Source organism: Lissotriton helveticus, chromosome 10 (assembly GCF_964261635.1).
Source record: "Lissotriton helveticus chromosome 10, aLisHel1.1, whole genome shotgun sequence".
NCBI lineage: Eukaryota > Metazoa > Chordata > Amphibia > Caudata > Salamandridae > Lissotriton > Lissotriton helveticus.
The window spans coordinates 82,134,657-82,154,539 of NC_136071.1; the positions used below are offsets into that span (position 1 = coordinate 82,134,657).

General features: G+C 42.9%; 1 protein-coding gene across 1 annotated transcript in view; it reads right to left on the reverse strand.

Annotated features, from left to right (window-relative positions):
- Positions 1 to 19,883, reverse strand: part of USP31 (ubiquitin specific peptidase 31) — a 164,175-nt gene that overhangs the window by 73,113 nt on the left and 71,179 nt on the right. The gene's annotated exons all lie outside the window — the stretch shown is intronic.

Below are 19,883 nucleotides of genomic sequence, written 5' to 3' on the forward strand. Positions count from 1 at the left end.
ATTAGGTTACCTCTTTAAAAGTGAACATAACCACACTGTTTGAATTAATAAATATGTTCAGAGCTGCAGATGTTACAGGATTTTTGCAAGAAAACAGGTATGTCATTCTTAGAGGGCCTGCAGATTTTTTTCTATTTTTCTTTTACATAATTGTGCAGCATTATACGGTTTGACCATTGCTTTGATCTGTTTCCGAAGTTCAATAATGTTACTAAGCTAATCAAGGGATAAGCATGAATTGGATTTCATATCCAGCAAGGATGTCTACCGGCTTTTCCACAGTATGCAAAATTAACCTTTCAGGGTGCCTTGATAAGCGTGGAAAAACACATTTAAAAAGGTACAGTGTGGAAAGTTTAATTATGTGTAAATCAATAATAATTACTCATGAGCACAAAAGTAGTGCCAGAACAGAAAATATGTTTTGCATACAAAACACTTAATACTTTATGACTGCGCTCAGTGCTCAAGAGATCACACGGTGAGTAAAGATTAAACAAAAAAGGGTTTAGGCACACAGTGAGCCACCATACATCCACTGTGACTTATCTATTCCTTCATCCTACACTCATTCCTGCACTCACCCTATGACACACCCTTAAAACAAGCATTGGCATTGCCAATAGGTCTCGCTTGTGGGACCTTATAAGCACATCTTCCACCTCATTATTTTGCAGCCTAGGCACATGTTCCAATGCCGCCCAGCGAGTGGCGCTGTTTCCTCACATGAGGTAAAGAAAAAAGAGAAATGCACGGCCGTGAAAGTGGCTCGCGGGGGCGCATTCCTTTGAAGTGTCGGGTCTGATGCAATTATGCGAGGCAGGCTGGTTAGGAAGCAAATGGCAAGGGAGGGAGGCTGAGGCTTTGATGTGGGGAGTCACAAGTGAAGTGAATAATTAGGGGAGGAGAACTGGCAGGCTGATAGGCAGAAGGCTCAGGCAAGCTCGTGCACGAAGGAGCTTGCTGTCACGTGATTCACGTGAACTTAAAGAAAACTGCAGCCCAAGGAGCCCTTGGTTTCACGAGGATTTTGGCTACTTGAATTCTCGATCCGCTCGATGCGCTTGCGCGCATCGATGGGTCGCGAGACCTAAAAACCACACACAAACTTCAGGACAAATGCCAGATAAATTTAAAGAATACAAGTAGAAAAAAAGAAAACATGTATATGTCAAAAGATGGCGGCATATGTTTGAAATAACAAAACTACACATAGCAGCAGGTGTCCCTCTTGCAAAGGTATTGTAAATAGTTGTTTTAAAGTTCCAGCATGGCTACCCCATTTAGAACCGGTTGGTCAGCTCTAGATGATAAAACAATGATAGACTATGGACAACAACATTCTATAGTGATCTACTGATTTAGAGGTAGTGTCCATATAGGATGCGGTGCACCACAGATGAAGTGAGCGACAAGCAAGCAACTGTTTAGCATTGCCTGGAGAGCTGTGGTCCGAGTGTCATTTACATAATGCCTCCATCCATGAAAGCGTACTACATGGGGTAATAGTTCAGCCAAAAAAGAAAAAATAGGTGGTGCACTGCTGAGATAATCACTTGAGTATATAGGTCAGAAGTATGGGTGCACTTGAGGGTAGCGTTACCGTCAACGCTTAATTGATACGAACATGCGGTGTATGCATGGAACATGCAGGGACATCCCCTGGTAAGGCACTCCAAAATGGATCAATTGAATTGATTCCGAAACTTGTTTGAAGATTTGTAAGATTTTAATGTTCAAAAGTAGAGAGGTCGCAGTTTTTCACTGATATTTAAGTCATATCAATGGCAATGGTTAAATGCATACATATTAATTTGTACGTCACGAACTCCAATGCATTTCGGGCGTGAACGCCCTTTATCAAGGAGAGCTGAAAGAATAAGAAACGAGCCCGAATTAGGATGAAAGAAACGATTTAAACTAAAATAATACGGTTCAGAGGTTAATATTAAAGTGCATATCAAAGAGAGTGAATGTGGATGGATATCCGCGAGTGAAATAGATAATGTGGGGTGCTCGACTATGGAAGGTGAAGGATAAGCTAGGGAGGAGGTGAAAAGGGTGAAAAACATTAACTGTCGAGCCGTGTCAGGCGAGTGCAGGGGCGCGTTAAAAAAACCGTGACGCTCAAACGTTAAGCAAACAAACTTACTTCAGCGGAGTCGCGAGGGTACTCGCTACTCCAGTCTGCCGGTCTGAGGTTGTCGAAGTGGATTCACCCGTGTCGGTAGACGCAGGGTAACATAAGCAAAGTGGACAGTGGAGGTAAACATAGAAAAGAGCAACGCGTGATAGGTTCAACACAGAGAACATAAAGAAAGGACTATTTGGAAAGGGTGAAAAAAGTGGAGGACATCTTGGAACGGTGAAATACCCGGTGTGAAGGGTCAAATATAAAAAGAAAATATAAAAAGAAAAATACCATAGATGAAAAGATAAAAAGGAAAAGAGCAATGATCCAACAGTTACTGCGCTAGCAGCAGATATATAACAATTATAGGTAACAACTGTATTTAACACGGTCATTTAACCCATGTGGCTTCAAAGTCTGTAAGCGATAAATCCATTCAAGTTCCCTTTTGAGAAGGAACTTGCGATTGTCAGTGCCTTCTTTAATGTTGATGAGTTCCAGTACTATGAATCGAAGTTGTGCAACAGTGTGATGACACTCATGAAAGTGCATGGAAACGTTGGATTTCTCTTGTTTTGTGCGGATATTTGACTTATGCTCATTCATGCGAATTTTGATTTTTCTTTCTGTTTTCCCGATGTAGATTTTTCCGCAAGGGCATTTCAGTGCATAAATCAAATTTTTGGAGTCACATGTTGCATTGACTTGGAGTTTAATCGAGTGTCCTTTCATAGGATGTTGTATGGTGTTGCCTTTGATGATACTATGACAGTTGTTGCAATTGAGACAAGGTTGTGTTCCTTTGTAGACTGTGGTGCTGGGCGTAGGATTGGACAAAATTTCCTTTAGATTCTTACTGCGAGTGTAGGCAAACAATGGAGGAGTTTGAAAAATGTCCTGGAAATCAGGCTCCATTTGTAAAATTGGCCAGTGTTTTAAAATAATTCTTTTGTATTTGTGGCTGGCTGTGGAGTACTTGCAGACTAGAACCATGCGTTCTTGAGCTTCTTTGGGTTTCTTGAGAAGGCTGTCTGGTCTGGGAATATCCATGACTTTCTTTTGGGCTTCAATAAGAATGTTTTCAGGATATCCTCTGTCGAGGAACCGATGGTGCATCTCCTGAATTCTTTGTTTGAAGGTTTGATCATCAGACACAATACGTCTGAGGCGTAACATTTGGGAAAACGGCAAGTGTCTCTTGAGTGATCCCTGATGGAAACTTCTGAAATGTAACGTGTTGTTGCGATCGGTACTTTTCCGATATAAGTCAGTGCTGAATCCATGTTCAGTGATTTTAATGTGAACATCAAGAAATGATATTTCTGTATCGCTTATAAGCCATGTGAGTTTGATGCGTGGGTCTTTGGTGTTGAGTTCTGTGAGGGCTCTGATGAGTGAGTCTTTTGTGTCGGTCCATATGAAAAATAGGTCGTCGATGTATCGGACGTACATTCTGATTTTATCAGAAAGATTGTAGTTGGCATATATGTGCTGGTTCTCGAAATTCTCCATGTAGATATTGGCGTATGTAGGGGCGGCACAGTTTCCCATAGCCATTCCGGATAGTTGAAGATACCATTGATTGTTGACTTGGAAATAACTGTGGTACAGTGTAAACATCATGAGTTCCATGATGAAAGTTTTCATGGATGTGTCAATATTGCTGTTGAGAAGAGCTTGTTCAATGGCTTCTATGCCTCCCTGATGGGGTATGGAGGTGTAGAGCGAACTGACGTCAGCCGTGCAGAGTATTAGAGAGTCTTTCTGATCGAATTTGATTTCTGCTAGTTTGAGCAAAAAGTCTGTGGTATCTTTGATGTAGCTTTTAGCTTTCATGACCGATGGTTGGAGATATTTATCTATCAATTTGCCGGTTGGTTCGTGTATAGATCCTTTGGTCGAAACAATCGGCCTAAAAGGAGGGTCAAGCAGATTCTTATGTATTTTGGGACTCATGTGGATAGTTGGACTCTTGGGGTTTTCCAGCAAAAGGTAATTCTTGGTGCGCTCTTCGATAATCCCAGCTTGATGTGCTTTTGATACGATGATTTGTAATGTATTTTGAAACTCAACTGTGGGATTTTTGTCGAGTAGCATGTAGGTGGTGGAATCCTCTAAATGTTCATTGAGTCGTTGGATGTACATGCTCGAGTTCAAGATCACTAGGGCTCCGCCCTTATCTGCTTTGGTGCATTTGATATCAGAGTTATTTGCCAGACTTTTGAGGGTGTCGCGATCTTTACGTGTAATGTTCTTGTGTTTAGTGGTAGCTTTCAAATTGATTTTAGTGAGATCATGGCGTACAAGGTTCTCAAAAAGGTCTATACACTTATGGCTGGTGGGTGCTTGGTATGTGCTGGACGGTCGTAGTCCTAGAAGCTGATCACTCTTAACGCTGGTGTTCAAGGGTAGAGTGTTATCGAAAAAGTGACGTAGTTTAAGTTTTCTAGTGAATTTAAACGTACTCACTTCAAGTTCAAGTAAATTGGTCTGTGTCACAGGAATAAAAGATGTGCCCTTCTCAAGTAGGTTCATTTGATATTTGGAAATAGGAGATGTTGATAACTAGGTGGGCTTTTTCGGCTTCAGGTCCTTTTTGGTTACTGTGCTCCGGGTTGTGGGAGGACTTATTTCTTTCTCTTTTCTTTTTGCTCCGCCGGAGTCTTCGGTTGCTTCTGGGTCTAATCCTAAAAAAGGAACCGCAGATGGTTCTTCTCGTCTTGTTTGAGATGTAGATGCTTGGTCTTGAGCGGAAGCATGGCTGACAGTGGTGGTTCTGAAGGAGCTTTGCTGAGGACGATTAGAGGAATCACTTCCAGATGATGATGTGTCAGTTAGTGCGTTCGTTGATTTCTTTTAGGTGTCTATCAAGTATATTTTTGATGTCTTCAAGTGTGGTGGTGAGCTCTTCAGGTGTTAGGAGGTCTTTCAATTCGCTGTCAAGTTAAGACAGTTGACAGTGAATAGAAATCAACGAACGTAAAGTCAGAAAGTTCCGTAGAGACACGCTTGACTACAAGCTTGATGAAGTTTACTCCTGGGCCGATGTTTACGCCCAACGACGACGAAACAAGCCGTTTAACGCACTAACTGACACATCATCATCTGGAAGTGATTCCTCTAATCGTCCTCAGCAAAGCTCCTTCAGAACCACCACTGTCAGCCATGCTTCCGCTCAAGACCAAGCATCTACATCTCAAACAAGACGAGAAGAACCATCTGCGGTTCCTTTTTTAGGATTAGACCCAGAAGCAACCGAAGACTCCGGCGGAGCAAAAAGAAAAGAGAAAGAGAAAGAAATAAGTCCTCCCACAACCCGGAGCACAGTAACCAAAAAGGACCTGAAGCCGAAAAAGCCCACCTAGTTATCAACATCTCTGACACTCCTATTTCCAAATATCAAATGAACCTACTTGAGAAGGGCACATCTTTTATTCCTGTGACACAGACCAATTTACTTGAACTTGAAGTGAGTACGTTTAAATTCACTAGAAAACTTAAACTACGTCACTTTTTCGATAACACTCTACCCTTGAACACCAGCGTTAAGAGTGATCAGCTTCTAGGACTACGACCGTCCAGCACATACCAAGCACCCACCAGCCATAAGTGTATAGACCTTTTTGAGAACCTTGTACGCCATGATCTCACTAAAATCAATTTGAAAGCTACCACTAAACACAAGAACATTACACGTAAAGATCGCGACACCCTCAAAAGTCTGGCAAATAACTCTGATATCAAATGCACCAAAGCAGATAAGGGCGGAGCCCTAGTGATCTTGAACTCGAGCATGTACATCCAACGACTCAATGAACATTTAGAGGATTCCACCACCTATATGCTACTCGACAAAAATCCCACAGTTGAGTTTCAAAATACATTACAAATCATCGTATCAAAAGCACATCAAGCTGGGATTATCGAAGAGCGCACCAAGAATTACCTTTTGCTGGAAAACCCCAAGAGTCCAACTATCCACATGAGTCCCAAAATACATAAGAATCTGCTTGACCCTCCTTTTAGGCCGATTGTTTCGACCAAAGGATCTATACACGAACCAACCGGCAAATTGATAGATAAATATCTCCAACCATCGGTCATGAAAGCTAAAAGCTACATCAAAGATACCACAGACTTTTTGCTCAAACTAGCAGAAATCAAATTCGATCAGAAAGACTCTCTAATACTCTGCACGGCTGACGTCAGTTCGCTCTACACCTCCATACCCCATCAGGGAGGCATAGAAGCCATTGAACAAGCTCTTCTCAACAGCAATATTGACACATCCATGAAAACTTTCATCATGGAACTCATGATGTTTACACTGTACCACAGTTATTTCCAAGTCAACAATCAATGGTATCTTCAACTATCCGGAATGGCTAGGGGAAACTGCGCCGCCCCTACATACGCCAATATCTACATGGAGAATTTCGAGAACCAGCACATATATGCCAACTACAATCTTTCTGATAAAATCAGAATGTACGTCCGATACATCGACGACCTATTTTTCATATGGACCGACACAAAAGACTCACTCATCAGAGCCCTCACAGAACTCAACACCAAAGACCCACGCATCAAACTCACATGGCTTATAAGCGATACAGAAATATTATTTCTTGATGTTCACATTAAAATCACTGAACATGGATTCAGCACTGACTTATATCGGAAAAGTACCGATCGCAACAACACGTTACATTTCAGAAGTTTCCATCAGGGATCACTCATGAGACACTTGCCGTTTTCCCAAATGTTACGCCTCAGACGTATTGTGTCTGATGATCAAACCTTCAAACAAAGAATTCAGGAGATGCACCATCGGTTCCTCGACAGAGGATATCCTGAAAACATTCTTATTGAAGCCCAAAAGAAAGTCATGGATATTCCCAGACCAGACAGCCTTCTCAAGAAACCCAAAGAAGCTCAAGAACGCATGGTTCTAGTCTGCAAGTACTCCACAGCCAGCCACAAATACTAAAGAATTATTTTAAAACACTGGCCAATTTTACAAATGGAGCCTGATTTCCAGGACATTTTTCAAACTCCTCCATTGTTTGCCTACACTCGCAGTAAGAATCTAAAGGAAATTTTGTCCAATCCTACGCCCAGCACCACAGTCTACAAAGGAACACAACCTTGTCTCAATTGCAACAACTGTCATAGTATCATCAAAGGCAACACCATACAACATCCTATGAAAGGACACTCGATTAAACTCCAAGTCAATTCAACATGTGACTCCAAAAATTTGATTTATGCACTGAAATGCCCTTGCGGAAAAATCTACATCGGGAAAACAGAAAGAAAAATCAAAATTCGCATGAATGAGCATAAGTCAAATATCCGCACAAAACAAGAGAAATCCAACGTTGCCATGCACTTTCATGAGTGTCATCACACTGTTGCACAACTTCGATTCATAGTACTGGAACTCATCAACATTAAAGAAGGCACTGACAATCGCAAGTTCCTTCTCAAAAGGGAACTTGAATGGATTTATCGCTTACAGACTTTGAAGCCACATGGGTTAAATGACCGTGTTGAATACAGTTGTTACCTATAATTGTTATATATCTGCTGCTAGCGCAGTAACTGTTGGATCATTGCTCTTTTCCTTTTTATCTTTTCATCTATGGTATTTTTCTTTTTATATTTTCTTTTTATATTGGACCCTTCACACCGGGTATTTCACCGTTCCAAGATGTCCTCCACTTTTTTCACCCTTTCCAAATAGTCCTTTCTTTATGTTCTCTGTGTTGAACCTATCACGTGTTGCTCTTTTCTATGTTTACCTCCACTGTCCACTTTGCTTATGTTACCCTGCGTCTACCGACACGGGTGAATCCACTTCGACAACCTCAGACCGGCAGACTGGAGTAGCGAGTACCCTCGCGACTCCGCTGAAGTAAGTTTGTTTGCTTAACGTTTGAGCGTCACGGTTTTTTTAACGCGCCCCTGCACTCGCCTGACACGACTCGACAGTTAATGTTTTTCACCCTTTTCACCTCCTCCCTAGCTTATCCTTCACCTTCCATAGTCGAGCACCCCACATTATCTATTTCACTCGCGGATATCCATCCACATTCACTCTCTTTGATATGCACTTTAATATTAACCTCTGAACCGTATTATTTTAGTTTAAATCGTTTCTTTCATCCTAATTCGGGCTCGTTTCTTATTCTTTCAGCTCTCCTTGATAAAGGGCGTTCACGCCCGAAATGCATTGGAGTTCGTGACGTACAAATTAATATGTATGCATTTAACCATTGCCATTGATATGACTTAAATATCAGTGAAAAACTGCGACCTCACTACTTTTGAACATTAAAATCTTACAAATCTTCAAACAAGTTTCGGAATCAATTCAATTGATCCATTTTGGAGTGCCTTACCAGGGGATGTCCCTGCATGTTCCATGCATACACCGCATGTTCGTAATAGTTCAGCCCACATAAGTGATTTGCTCTATTGCCCTTTGAATGACTGCATTTTCTGATCACGTCTACAACCACAAGTAAATTATTGTGCTGCAGAGTTAGGACTGGATGGACAGTCCTTTAGTTTTGCTACAACAATCAGTGATTGCATCTTGACCAAAGAGGTGTCGAAAGTTGAGACACGCATTGGTAGTTGAAAAATTAGTGATCGGCAATGCCAAGAAGACGGGTTACTTATATGCTGCACTGGAAAAACTCTTGCACACTGAGCAGAATCATGAAGTATTAAATGCTTTGTAAGCAAAAATTTGTTATGCCTGTGTCACTACTTTTCTGCTCATGAGTAATTACCACAGATTTGTACACAACTGATCTTTCAACACGGAATCGTTATTCTATATAGGTTTGATTGTCTCTGGTTTCAGACGGTTTCTGGGTAGACCCTCTTGCTAATTATTACTTGATATGGATGGATCCTTTTAGATTTATAAACTGTGTGATTCAATTTTATATCTATTTTGCTCCAAGAGAAAAACAGTGTTGTGCTGTAGATGTTTATATCATTATGGGAACCTTGAAATGTAAAAGAAGACAGATTTGTGAAAGAAGATATCTTTACAATCACATTGTCTTCTACTGGTAAATGGCATATTTTTCGAAACAGCATTTCCTTTTTTTCGTACGCGCACTACATACTTTTGATATTTGGTGAGGTATTGTCAAACTCTTGACCCTCTCCCATTCAAAAATTTTGATTGAACTTTATTGAGTATCTAAAGCATTTGTAGTGTACGTTTTCAAGATCAGGTCAATGACCCAAGTCATGCCACGTATAATATTCTGGATGTGCGATTATGGAAAGCAGTGAATTTTTAGGGTTTTGTGGCAAGTCAAAATATAACTTTATTTCCCAATTAAATTCTAAAACAGCATTTCACAGATGATACTCTAGGGTACATTTATAGATAGGCTACCAAAAAAGCAGGTTCAGGATGCTTCACATCGAGGATTAGAAGGTGGGAGACGGATCAGCAGGGTGAGTGCTGACTGAATCCAACAAACATGTCAAATAACTCCATAAGATTGCTTCACAGAAGGATTTGATTGTTTACAAGTAGAAGGCTTCTGGTTGCCTCACATCAATTGCTAGTTTTTCCCCCACATCAAAATATCAGTGTCTAGTAATGCCAGGGTGGACATCTGTAGTTTTGAGTCTGAGTGTCTTGGAGCATTGAGTAAATTGCATTTGCGCAAGTTGAGATTTAAGCACTATTGAAGTAACTACAGTGATTTTATTCTAGCAAGGCTACAGAGAATATATTGAAGTAAATGTCTCATTCTGTGGCTTAGGATGCCGATGGCAAAATTAACCTGTGGCCTTAGAAATAGGAAGTTGTTTAGACAGATATTTGTCTTTTTGTATTTCCTTGGGGTGGAGAGAAGAGAATTGGCATTTGAACAATGAGTTGTCTTTTAAAGTTGGCTGTGCATCATGACGATTGAAGTGGGAAGAAGGAATTAAGGGAAATGTCTAAGTGAGCTACTAAAGAGTGCTTTAGTGTGCCAAGTCTGGCTGCAAATGCAAGGAACTGGAAGAATGGTGTGCCTCTGAGTGGGATTCAAAGTCAACACTGTTGAAAAAGATCTAGGTGTAGCTTTGATCCTTTGGAAACTCAGGTTATAGCCATGGCTACTAAGATGAAGTTTTAGTTTTTAACCCCATAGTTTAATTTTCCTTCCTGAAGGTATTTTAGTGATTCCACAGTCTGTGCTTTCCCTTTTTGTGCACTCTGGTGCCAGAAGCTAAAGAGAGGCTGAACAGCATGACTGCCACTTCGCAATCATATACATGTTGGCCAACGGAGATGAAAACAGTATCAAAGTTCTGTGCAGGCCGCAATCCAGACTGCACATAATTAAATTAATCACATATCCATATATAATAATAGGAAGAACTGCTTTTCGAGGGAGTACGTTGGGAAGGTTTGACTTTGGCAGTAGTGGTCTCCGAAAAGTGCTGTGGAGGGAATGCACTCTTAACCAAGTTACATTCAGTGAATAAAAAAATCACCACCACAAACGCAAATAAAAATCAAAGCTTTTAGTTAAGCGCATGAGCATGTTCCACTGTGGGTAAGAGAGTCTTTGTTCACAAAGGTCATTACAAACCGAGGGAATGCTTTCTTCACTAACGGTAGAGTGCCTTAGCTAATGAAATATGTTGTAACACCACCTCTGCTAAAGAAAGTCAATTGTGATTCAGGAGACCAAGATAATTGCAAGCCTATCTTAAACCTACCTTCATTATGCTAAATCGTACAAGAAAACTTCACAAATGCATGAACAATTTTATCCTAGAATGCAAAACAGGTTTCAGACCTTGCAAAGGGCAACAAAACAAAACAGAGGAATAAGAGATTAGGCCTTCTTTTGATAGAGCGATATTAAAGCTCTAATACCAGTGGACCTTTCAAATGCACATGAGGTATAGGCAACCATGATAGTTGTAGGAAAGTGTATTTTGGGGAGGGGTTAAGTGTCCACCGCAAAGAATAAGGGGGCTACCTGTGAGGCGTCACACAAATTAATTAAAATAAACCTGTGCTCAATCCCTGGTAATATGACACAAAGCAATCAGGCTCAAATCAAAGCAATATGTAAAGTATTTAAGCAATGCATGTGCAGTAGAAAAAGTCACAGAACATAAAATCCACAGCCAATTTTGAAATTAATTGAAACACTTTATGAATAAAGTAAGACCAAAATGATAAATATCTAATAACAGGAACCAGAAATCTGATTTTTTTTAGCCTTTCAAGATAAAACAGCATTAAAAAGTACAACATGTCAATGAGCATCTATGAACCTAGGTGCGTAGAGGCGGACTGCTCTGAAATTGAATCCAACTCCATGAAGCTGTCGACTGCTGGTCCAGTTCTTTTCACAGTAGGTCCCATCTCGAAAACACGTTAACAAAATATGTCCAAGCTTTTTCCAGGTACCCAAGCAATCACAGCATGACGCATTTAAGTCCTCCTAGGGCTTCAGGGGAGTAGCTAGGAACTCAAGGCGCCAGACAGAGGCCTCCAGCAAAGTCCAATCCAAGTTCCAGTTGCAACTGGTCAGATCGAATTGTAGGGAAAAGGCTTCTTGCAGATCATTTTTGTGTGTACCCGTAGCCACACAAGACATTGGCAAACTGCCTGTGGAATTCACTTCTTTGACCTTGGCTCCAGGAGGAGCAGGACCCGCCCTTCAGAGCTCCTCGCAGGTCTATAACAGCAGATTCAATCTTCTTCTGTTCTTCACAGGTCCAGAAAGTGTTTTGAAATGAAATGAAATGAAATGATTCGTACTTGTAAAGCGCACTTATACTCATGAGTGTCTTGGCGCTATACGCATACCGCTGTGGAACCCTTCCTGGCTTTTCCCTGTGAAATGCCCACACCTGGGCACCCCCAAGGTGAAGCCAGGCATCCCAGCGCTGTTCGAGCCGTTGTGGAGATTAAGCAAGCTATTGCCCAGAGTCGCAGTGTGGGACCCATGGTTAGAATAGGCACCGAGGCGAGAAATATCAGGTCTGACAAAATTGAGCCCGAGACCCGCCGAGGCGGGAATTGAACCCTGGTCCCGGGCCAGACCTCTGCATCAGGGTCTGCCGCTCTAACCATTGAGCCACACTTCTCCACTTTTGATGGGGTGCCGCCTTTAATTCTGGAACTAGCTGGTTGGTGGGGATCACACATAGGCACTCCCTAGCAAACGTGGTAAATATTACCAGGAGCAACATTACCCACTTTTTCAGTAGTTTGGGTCGCCCTTACTGCAAACCGGCCTATAAATACCACATACCAGCAAATTTTCGAGATGGTGAAATACTTCAGCCATGCTACACTTGGACCCAGAAGGTTGTGTGGGGAGTAGGAGAGTGCTCTGTGGTAATCTGCAGTGTCCTCCCAAATCTAGCACTAAAATCCAGTTTGAAGCAGGCCCTGTATTCACAACAAACTAGTAGAACGAAGTCTTGTAGGAAAAAGATAAAGTCCTAAAGCACCCAGAAAGGGGATACACAAGAATCGTCCTGCTCTCCCTTTCATGCATGCCAAAGTGTTGTATGTGGCTCAAACAGACTGGGACAGTTGGATTTGACACTGGTGTCTAATGGATGTCCACAGTGCCTACCCTGTATATACTGTCAAGCCCAGAGTAGTCATTCAGGTCAACCTGGTGTTTACCTCCTAGGAGGAATTTCAGAACAAGTATTACGCTGGACAGCTATTGCAAATGAACCTCCAACAGCTTCAGCCAGATTAAAGGTAACTTTCTAAAAGTTCTAAGACATCTAATAACAGTCTGACTTAACCATTAGATGAGATTTTCATTAATTACAAAGTCTTTGAATGGATTCTGTAGCTGGTACAGATCAAACGTTGTAGATTAAAGTGCATAATCTAGAATCTGACTTTTCCTTTGTGCCAGCTACAGCCTGGCCTGTGCCAATGTCGGGTACGCCCTAGCCACTGAGAGAACATGCTACTTCTTATGTCACACATGTTCCACTCTTAATTAAGCATCTTACCTAGTGGGCCGCAATATGCTCTTAGGCATGACTTATTTAACATTTAAAATCTGTGTTACTTACCTGGAAAAGGGCGATTTTGACAGTTCATTGCATCAGAGTACACGAAGCTGCTGCCAGGCTACACAGGGGAGGCCTGAAGCTGTGTTTTCACTGCCACTGTAGTGGACTGCACATTAGTTGCTGCAGTCCACAAACAGCATTTACCTTTCCAGGCCATGGATGGAATTCTACACTATATACCATTGCCTTATAGGAAAGTTACATTTGTCAATCAGGAGTTACTCCAATTTCAACATGTTTTGGTGAACAGATCATATCTACGGGCCACTGGATGGCAGTGTCCCAGTGTTCAAGGTCAAGAGTACCTGGAGGAGTGTCTTAAAAAATTAACAAAAATCTGGTAGTGCCCACTCTGCAAAAATATTTTAGTGATTTTTTATTATGCTCTTATTCCTTTGGACTGAAGTGTAGCATTTGACACAGTTGACCACCCCACCCATATCTACAGAATTTCTAAAGTGGGCATTTCTGGTCCTGTTCTGAAAAGGCTCTCTTCCTTCATGGAAAATAGAACCTTCCAGATCTTAGATCACTCCTTGTATTCTGATAGTCTCTTTTTAAATTGTGGGTGCCACGGGGTTTCTCAGCCCCACCCTTTCATTTATACATGCCTCCTCTGGCCAAAATAGTGTGCTCTTTTGCGTTGCCATTGGGGTCATAAGCCGAAGAAACCAAATTTGTGATATCCATTTCACCGGAGCCAAGCTCTAACCATCACAACTTTGCCCCCTGGCTTCGGACAGTATCCACTTGGATGGGCAGTTGTAAGTTCAAGCTTCATGCCCATAAAACGAGTTATGATGCTTGGCAATAACCTTAACAAGGCACTTCCAATTCATTACCCACTTGTTTGGAAGGGTTCCCCAGGCCCAAAGGTGTGATAAAGAGCATTGGAGTGTGGCTAGACTCCAATCTTACCATGGAGTACCAGGTGAAAAAACTTGCCACCACCTGCTTTACGATCCTTAGACTTTTGAGAAAGGTTTTAAATCTTCTCCCCTTCCCAGCAAGAAGACCAATTGTCCACGCACTCATATTATGCTGGATTGATTACAAAAATGTTCTTTATTTTGGCTCCCCCCCCAATCTGTGACTAATAGGCTTCAGATTATACAGAACGTGGCCACCCGGCTACTGATGAACCCTCCTAGGTGTCAGTCTGCAGAAAAGGTGCTGCACTCCCTCCACTGGCTTTCTGTGAAGCAACGTATTTAATTCAAGGCCTTATGCATATTGCAAAAGTCACACCAGAATAGAAGTCCTACTTTGTTAATATTGTTGACCACTCCCTCATAACATGGAAGACTTCTCAGATCCTCCTATGCCCATTTGTGACATGTTCCAAAAGTAAGAAGATCTCACTGTCGGGGTTTTCCTTTTCCTATTTAGGCCCCAAGTTATGGAACACTCTCCCTCTTGAGCTACGCCTTGTACCTTTTGAATTCCCCTTTTGCAAGGCCTTGAAAACCTGGCTCTATTGGAGTTAGCTCCTACAGTGAGTTGGCATTGTGTGCTGTTCGAGCGCTGGGAAACCTTTGGATAGCTATGCGCTGTACAAAACCCCCTGAATTGAGGTTGAAGACTGGAAGGGAATTTCAGGATCAGTACTCAAAAGGAAACAATCATTTTTCTAGAACAGCAGCCAGCAGCCTACAAACTGACTTTGAGGAAACGCACTCTAGGAGCATTTTGGGCAAATCTTGCGAGAAACCCAAGCTCAACTACAGACCTTATGTACATCACGACTTCTGCAGGAAAAAAAGGGTCATTCAGGGGACAATTGTGGCACTCTCCCTCTCTACTGAACATAGTAAACAAAGGGTTGAGGGCCCTTCTAATCAAGATCGTCGGCAGACACATTCTTCTGTCCAAAGGCATCATCTTCCACCTGAATCTACTCTTTTTGTGGCTTTCCCGAACAGCGTTCCTGCCCCCCCCGACCTTGGAAGTGGTGAAATCCAATCCACTCATGAACTCATTCATAAAGCTAAACAATGGTGCTTTTTAGGTCGAGCCTAGCATTGCAAAGCATGCGTTGCTCGCTCTGCGACGCATGCTGTAGTAGGGTATGATGTTGAAGTGGTGTGGAAGCCTCGCCCACTCTCCGCCCATATCTGTCATTGGCTGGTGGCATTGTCTTTGGTAAATGCTGGCTTCCGATTCAATATGAAGCTTCTTAGTCCCTCCTGGTTACCGTCTTATCTCCTTTTGTGATCGCCCATCAAGACTGGATCTTTTACTTGGGCGTTACACAGTCTCCTTCAATAGTCGGTAAGCACTGTTTTTTCATTCGGCTTTGGCAATGGCGGCCGCAGTGCAGCCGAGAGCAGGACACAGCTCCGGGCACCTGGAGATGGTGTACCCTGTACCCACTAAAGAAAACTGCCTCATTAGCGGGTGTGGGGCTGCGGGCAAGGGCAGGGACTCCCCCTCCAACCTCTCTCGGGGTCGGGTGTGCAGCAAATCTGTTAATATTAATGCATAGAAGCAAGCCTCTCGTGCCCGGCACAGGTGTGCATCAAGCCTTCTTACATTCACTGATCCAATTAATTATTGATTTGGTGAAAGTGTACAACATACGAAAGTTTGGATATTTACATGTACCTTTTTACAAACGTTTTATAAAACAAAAGACAGTGAGCATTAAATCATACGTTCATCACTTATACATATCTCGGTTGTAAAGGTGGGGGGATCATCACCCATTGTGGAGGTGAGTCACAGGGACACAGCATCATACATAACTCTGTCGCCTTAAAAAGGTTTGTGCATGTTCGTACGTACACACGCACATACACTGTGTCCGTCTCTAACATTGCTAATGTGCTGCACGGGTGCTACAATACCTCCCCGTGCAGAGATCTGGGTGGCGCTCACTTACATAGGACATTACACCCTTGTGTGTAAAGCTTCAGCACAGCTCACCTACATAAGACGCTACACCTTTGTGTACAGAGCTCCGAGCACCCCTCCCCTGCATGGGACGTTACACCCTTGGGTACAGTACTCCATGAGATGCTCACCTACGTAAGACGCTACACCTTTGTGTACAGAGCTCTGAGCACCCCTCACCTGCATGGGACGTTACACCCTTGGGTACAGTACTCTAGGAGATGCTCACTTACATGGGACAGTAAACCTTCATGTACAGGAGGTCCGAGCACCCCTCACCTCCATTGGACGTTACAAACACCTGTACAGAGCGCCAAGCACCTCACACCTACATGAAACGTTACATACTTGTTACACCCTTGTGGGCAAAGCTCTGGGCACAGCTCGCTTGCACCACGGGATGTTACACCCAGGTGTGCAGAGCTCCAGGCACAGCTCGCTTGCTTCACAGAATGTTACACCCCGGTGTGCGGAGCACAGGGCACAGCTCGCTTGCACTGGTGGTTACAATCTTGTGTGCAGACTTCCGACACAGCTCGCTTCCAGTGGAAGTTACACCCCGTGTGCAGAGCTCCGGGCACAGCTCTCTCCCACTGGCCATTACACCCTCGTGTGCAGAGCTCCGGACACAATGACCTTTCAGATATCACATTGTGAACCTGGTATACTTGGGTTCGGTTTTGTTCAATCGCAGCCTATGGTGCCCCTTAGAGCTGTTGTACAGGAGCAGTGAGTACACATGGAGGAGAGTGGGGCACTGTGGATGGCCACCCGAGGCCAGGGCGGGAGGGTGTGCAAGGCTGGGACAGCCATGGTACGGGATATTCCACATAGACGGAGCTCGAGTACAGTTCACCTTCAGTGAGGGAATGGTGTACACTTGGGATAGCCGAGCTGAGGGTTTACACCCACCTGTACAGAGATCATGTCGCCGTGCACAAGCGCACGTCTGATAGTGGGGTACTGGGTATAGGCACCTGGGAGAGCCAAGCCGAGGGTTTATACCCACCCGTACAGAGATCACGTCACAGTGCATGAGTACACGTCTCTGATAGGGGGTACTAGGTATAGGCTCCTGAGGACCACCTGGGATAGCCAGGATGAGGGTTTATACCCACGTCCTGGACACAGCTCAAGTGCCGGCAGATAGTGTACACCTGGGATAGTACAGCGCTGCATGGTCGTTGGTTCATCGACATGCCAAAATAAAAGCGTTGGTGTAATTTAACATGCAGACATACCATGAGCGTTTGTGTGCTTGAGAGAGCATGCGCATGGGTGTGCCTATGGATTACAAGGGGACTCCTACCACACTTTTATCTGCTGACATCTAGCAGCTCTACATCAGTGAGTCAGCTAAATCCTTCTGCAGCTTCAAATGTTTCTTCACCACCAAGAGGTCTAATACACCTTCTTGTATATTAACCTTTTCCTCTGCACACCATCCGGCTTAGATTCAACATAGTTATAGCACATTTATTGCTAAAGTAACATAAATACAAGAAAAATATATCTTCTATTTCACAATGAGATCACGGATTTATTGAAATTGATGCATAATCTTTAATACTCCGGACAGTCAACACGTGTTTTCCTTCTACTGGTGTGCAGGCCTGAGACTTTTTCAAGGCTGTTGAATTAATGGACCAGGTAACTCATTGTGGAAACTGTCAATATCTGTATATCTCTAGATCTCTTAGTTGTGAGGTAATGATAACGCATCTGCTATCCAAGAAGATTAAATAGCAAGCATTTGCAATGCAAAAGGTCTCGCATTTACGCAAGATTAAGCCATTGGCATTGTAAGAGACAATGCCTTTTATTTGTGTTTCAAAAACCAAAACATAAATAAAACGCATTGTCATTTACATTGCCAATAGCTCAAACTTGCATAAATGCGAGACCCGTTGCATTGCAAATGCTAGTTTGATGGGAGAGCAGATGGCCATGATTTTGACAATATTATCATGGCCAGACGAGTTGACTGGTTAAGACCTGGCCAAAAATCAGTTGAAGGGGATTGTATGGTGTTAATCTTCAGTTGACCTAGAGAGGTGCAAGGTTTGCATATTCAGGTGCTCCCGCTAGGTTTCTTCTACCTTCTGCAAGGGATAGGGGATCCCAGGTATGTGGGTTCTGAATATAAGGAAAGGACATATCCTCCCAATAGAGGTATTGTATTACCATTGGAGTGGAGGAATAGATTTCAGCCTTTGGGGGAGTTGGACATCAACTGGCTTAACCCAGCATCTGGGAGCCCCCTGCAGAACCTGGATAGGCCTATTTCCGGTAGTGTTACCCCTGGGGTGGAGAATCATGATAAGCAACCAGCCCTCCTAAATATTTGTAGCTGGAACATCAGTGGGTTGGACAATAAGAGGGAAAATGAGGCCTGGATAGATTATATCAGAACACCAGACTGAGGGTCTGCAAGAACCCTGGGACCCAGACAAGCATTTCTACCTAGATGATGACATTTCTTTCTCCCAATTGGTAAAACCATGAGACACAAGCAGAGCAATGGGTGGACTGCTGGTCATAGTAATCTCAAAGTTTGATGGCCTGCTGAGCATTCGGTTATTAAACTTTAACTCCTTGATCGGGTAACCCCTACAGAACACTGATTTACTTGGAAGATCCTTTTTACAAGTTTTTGAGGAAAAACACAAATTAACTTATCTGGTTATTTTAATGGGGGGGATTTCAATTTACATTTATGCCCCTGGGGCTGCTATGATTTTGAAATAGATTCCAATTGGGCGATAATTTTGAGCATTCTGTAGAAGAAAGCATGCTCGATAAGGTACTGGTAGATTTTAATCTGGTATCTACAAGAAAGGGCTAGGAAGGGGCTATTATTCCTAGATTCATGGGTAGAGCTTCGGAGGACAACCCCACCCTCTTAGCATTAGTGAGACATTTTGGGAAATTATTATCTGCCCCATCTTTTCTGGAGCAGCAAACAGGGTAGTAGATTGCATAATCTCCATAGAGTGTGGGAAGGCATTTCTCAAAGCTTTTTTGGTAGACCAACACAGTTTGCGCCTACCTTATCCCCGGGACTACAGAGGGAGAATTCTGCCCTTTGTTTCACAGAGGTGGTGGTAGGGCCCTTCATAACAACTATGACTAAGAACAAGACCCAGGGCCAGACAGGGTCCCTGCTGACTTATTCAAACATGGCCCTCTCGTTTGGGCAAACATTAGAACACATGCATTCAATGCTGCTAGGAGAAATGTTCCCTTTGCTTCATGCCGACGCTCTTTAATCATCCCTGTGTTCAAGGACAGGTCGGACCCCAGGTGCTATAGGCCGATTTCCCTCATTGATTCATCAGTTAAGGTTCTGGGCAGGGTGATTCCGGCCAGAGTGTAAAATATGCTGAAGCAAAAAAAAATTGTTTTCTTGCCTGAAGTATGGGTTTAGGCAGGGGAAGGGGACACTTGATCAGTGCCTTAACCTTCATCTGACAATTGGCAAATAATCAGTGGCCAAAAGAGGATGGTCTTTATGGTTTTGCCATTAGAGAAACTGGGGTGGCCATCCCTATTATGGGATACTGGAAAGAATCAACGTAAAAGATCTGCCCTGGATCAAAAAGCAATTTATGATAAGAGCTAGAACTGGTAGAGAAGAAAGAACTCAAAAATCTATGGTTAGGATACATACACTTTTAAAATCCAACATATCCATGGAACCATATCGAAGTGTGATTATATCACCCCATCAGCGCTTCATTTTCACTTGTTTTAGACTGAACCTCTTGCA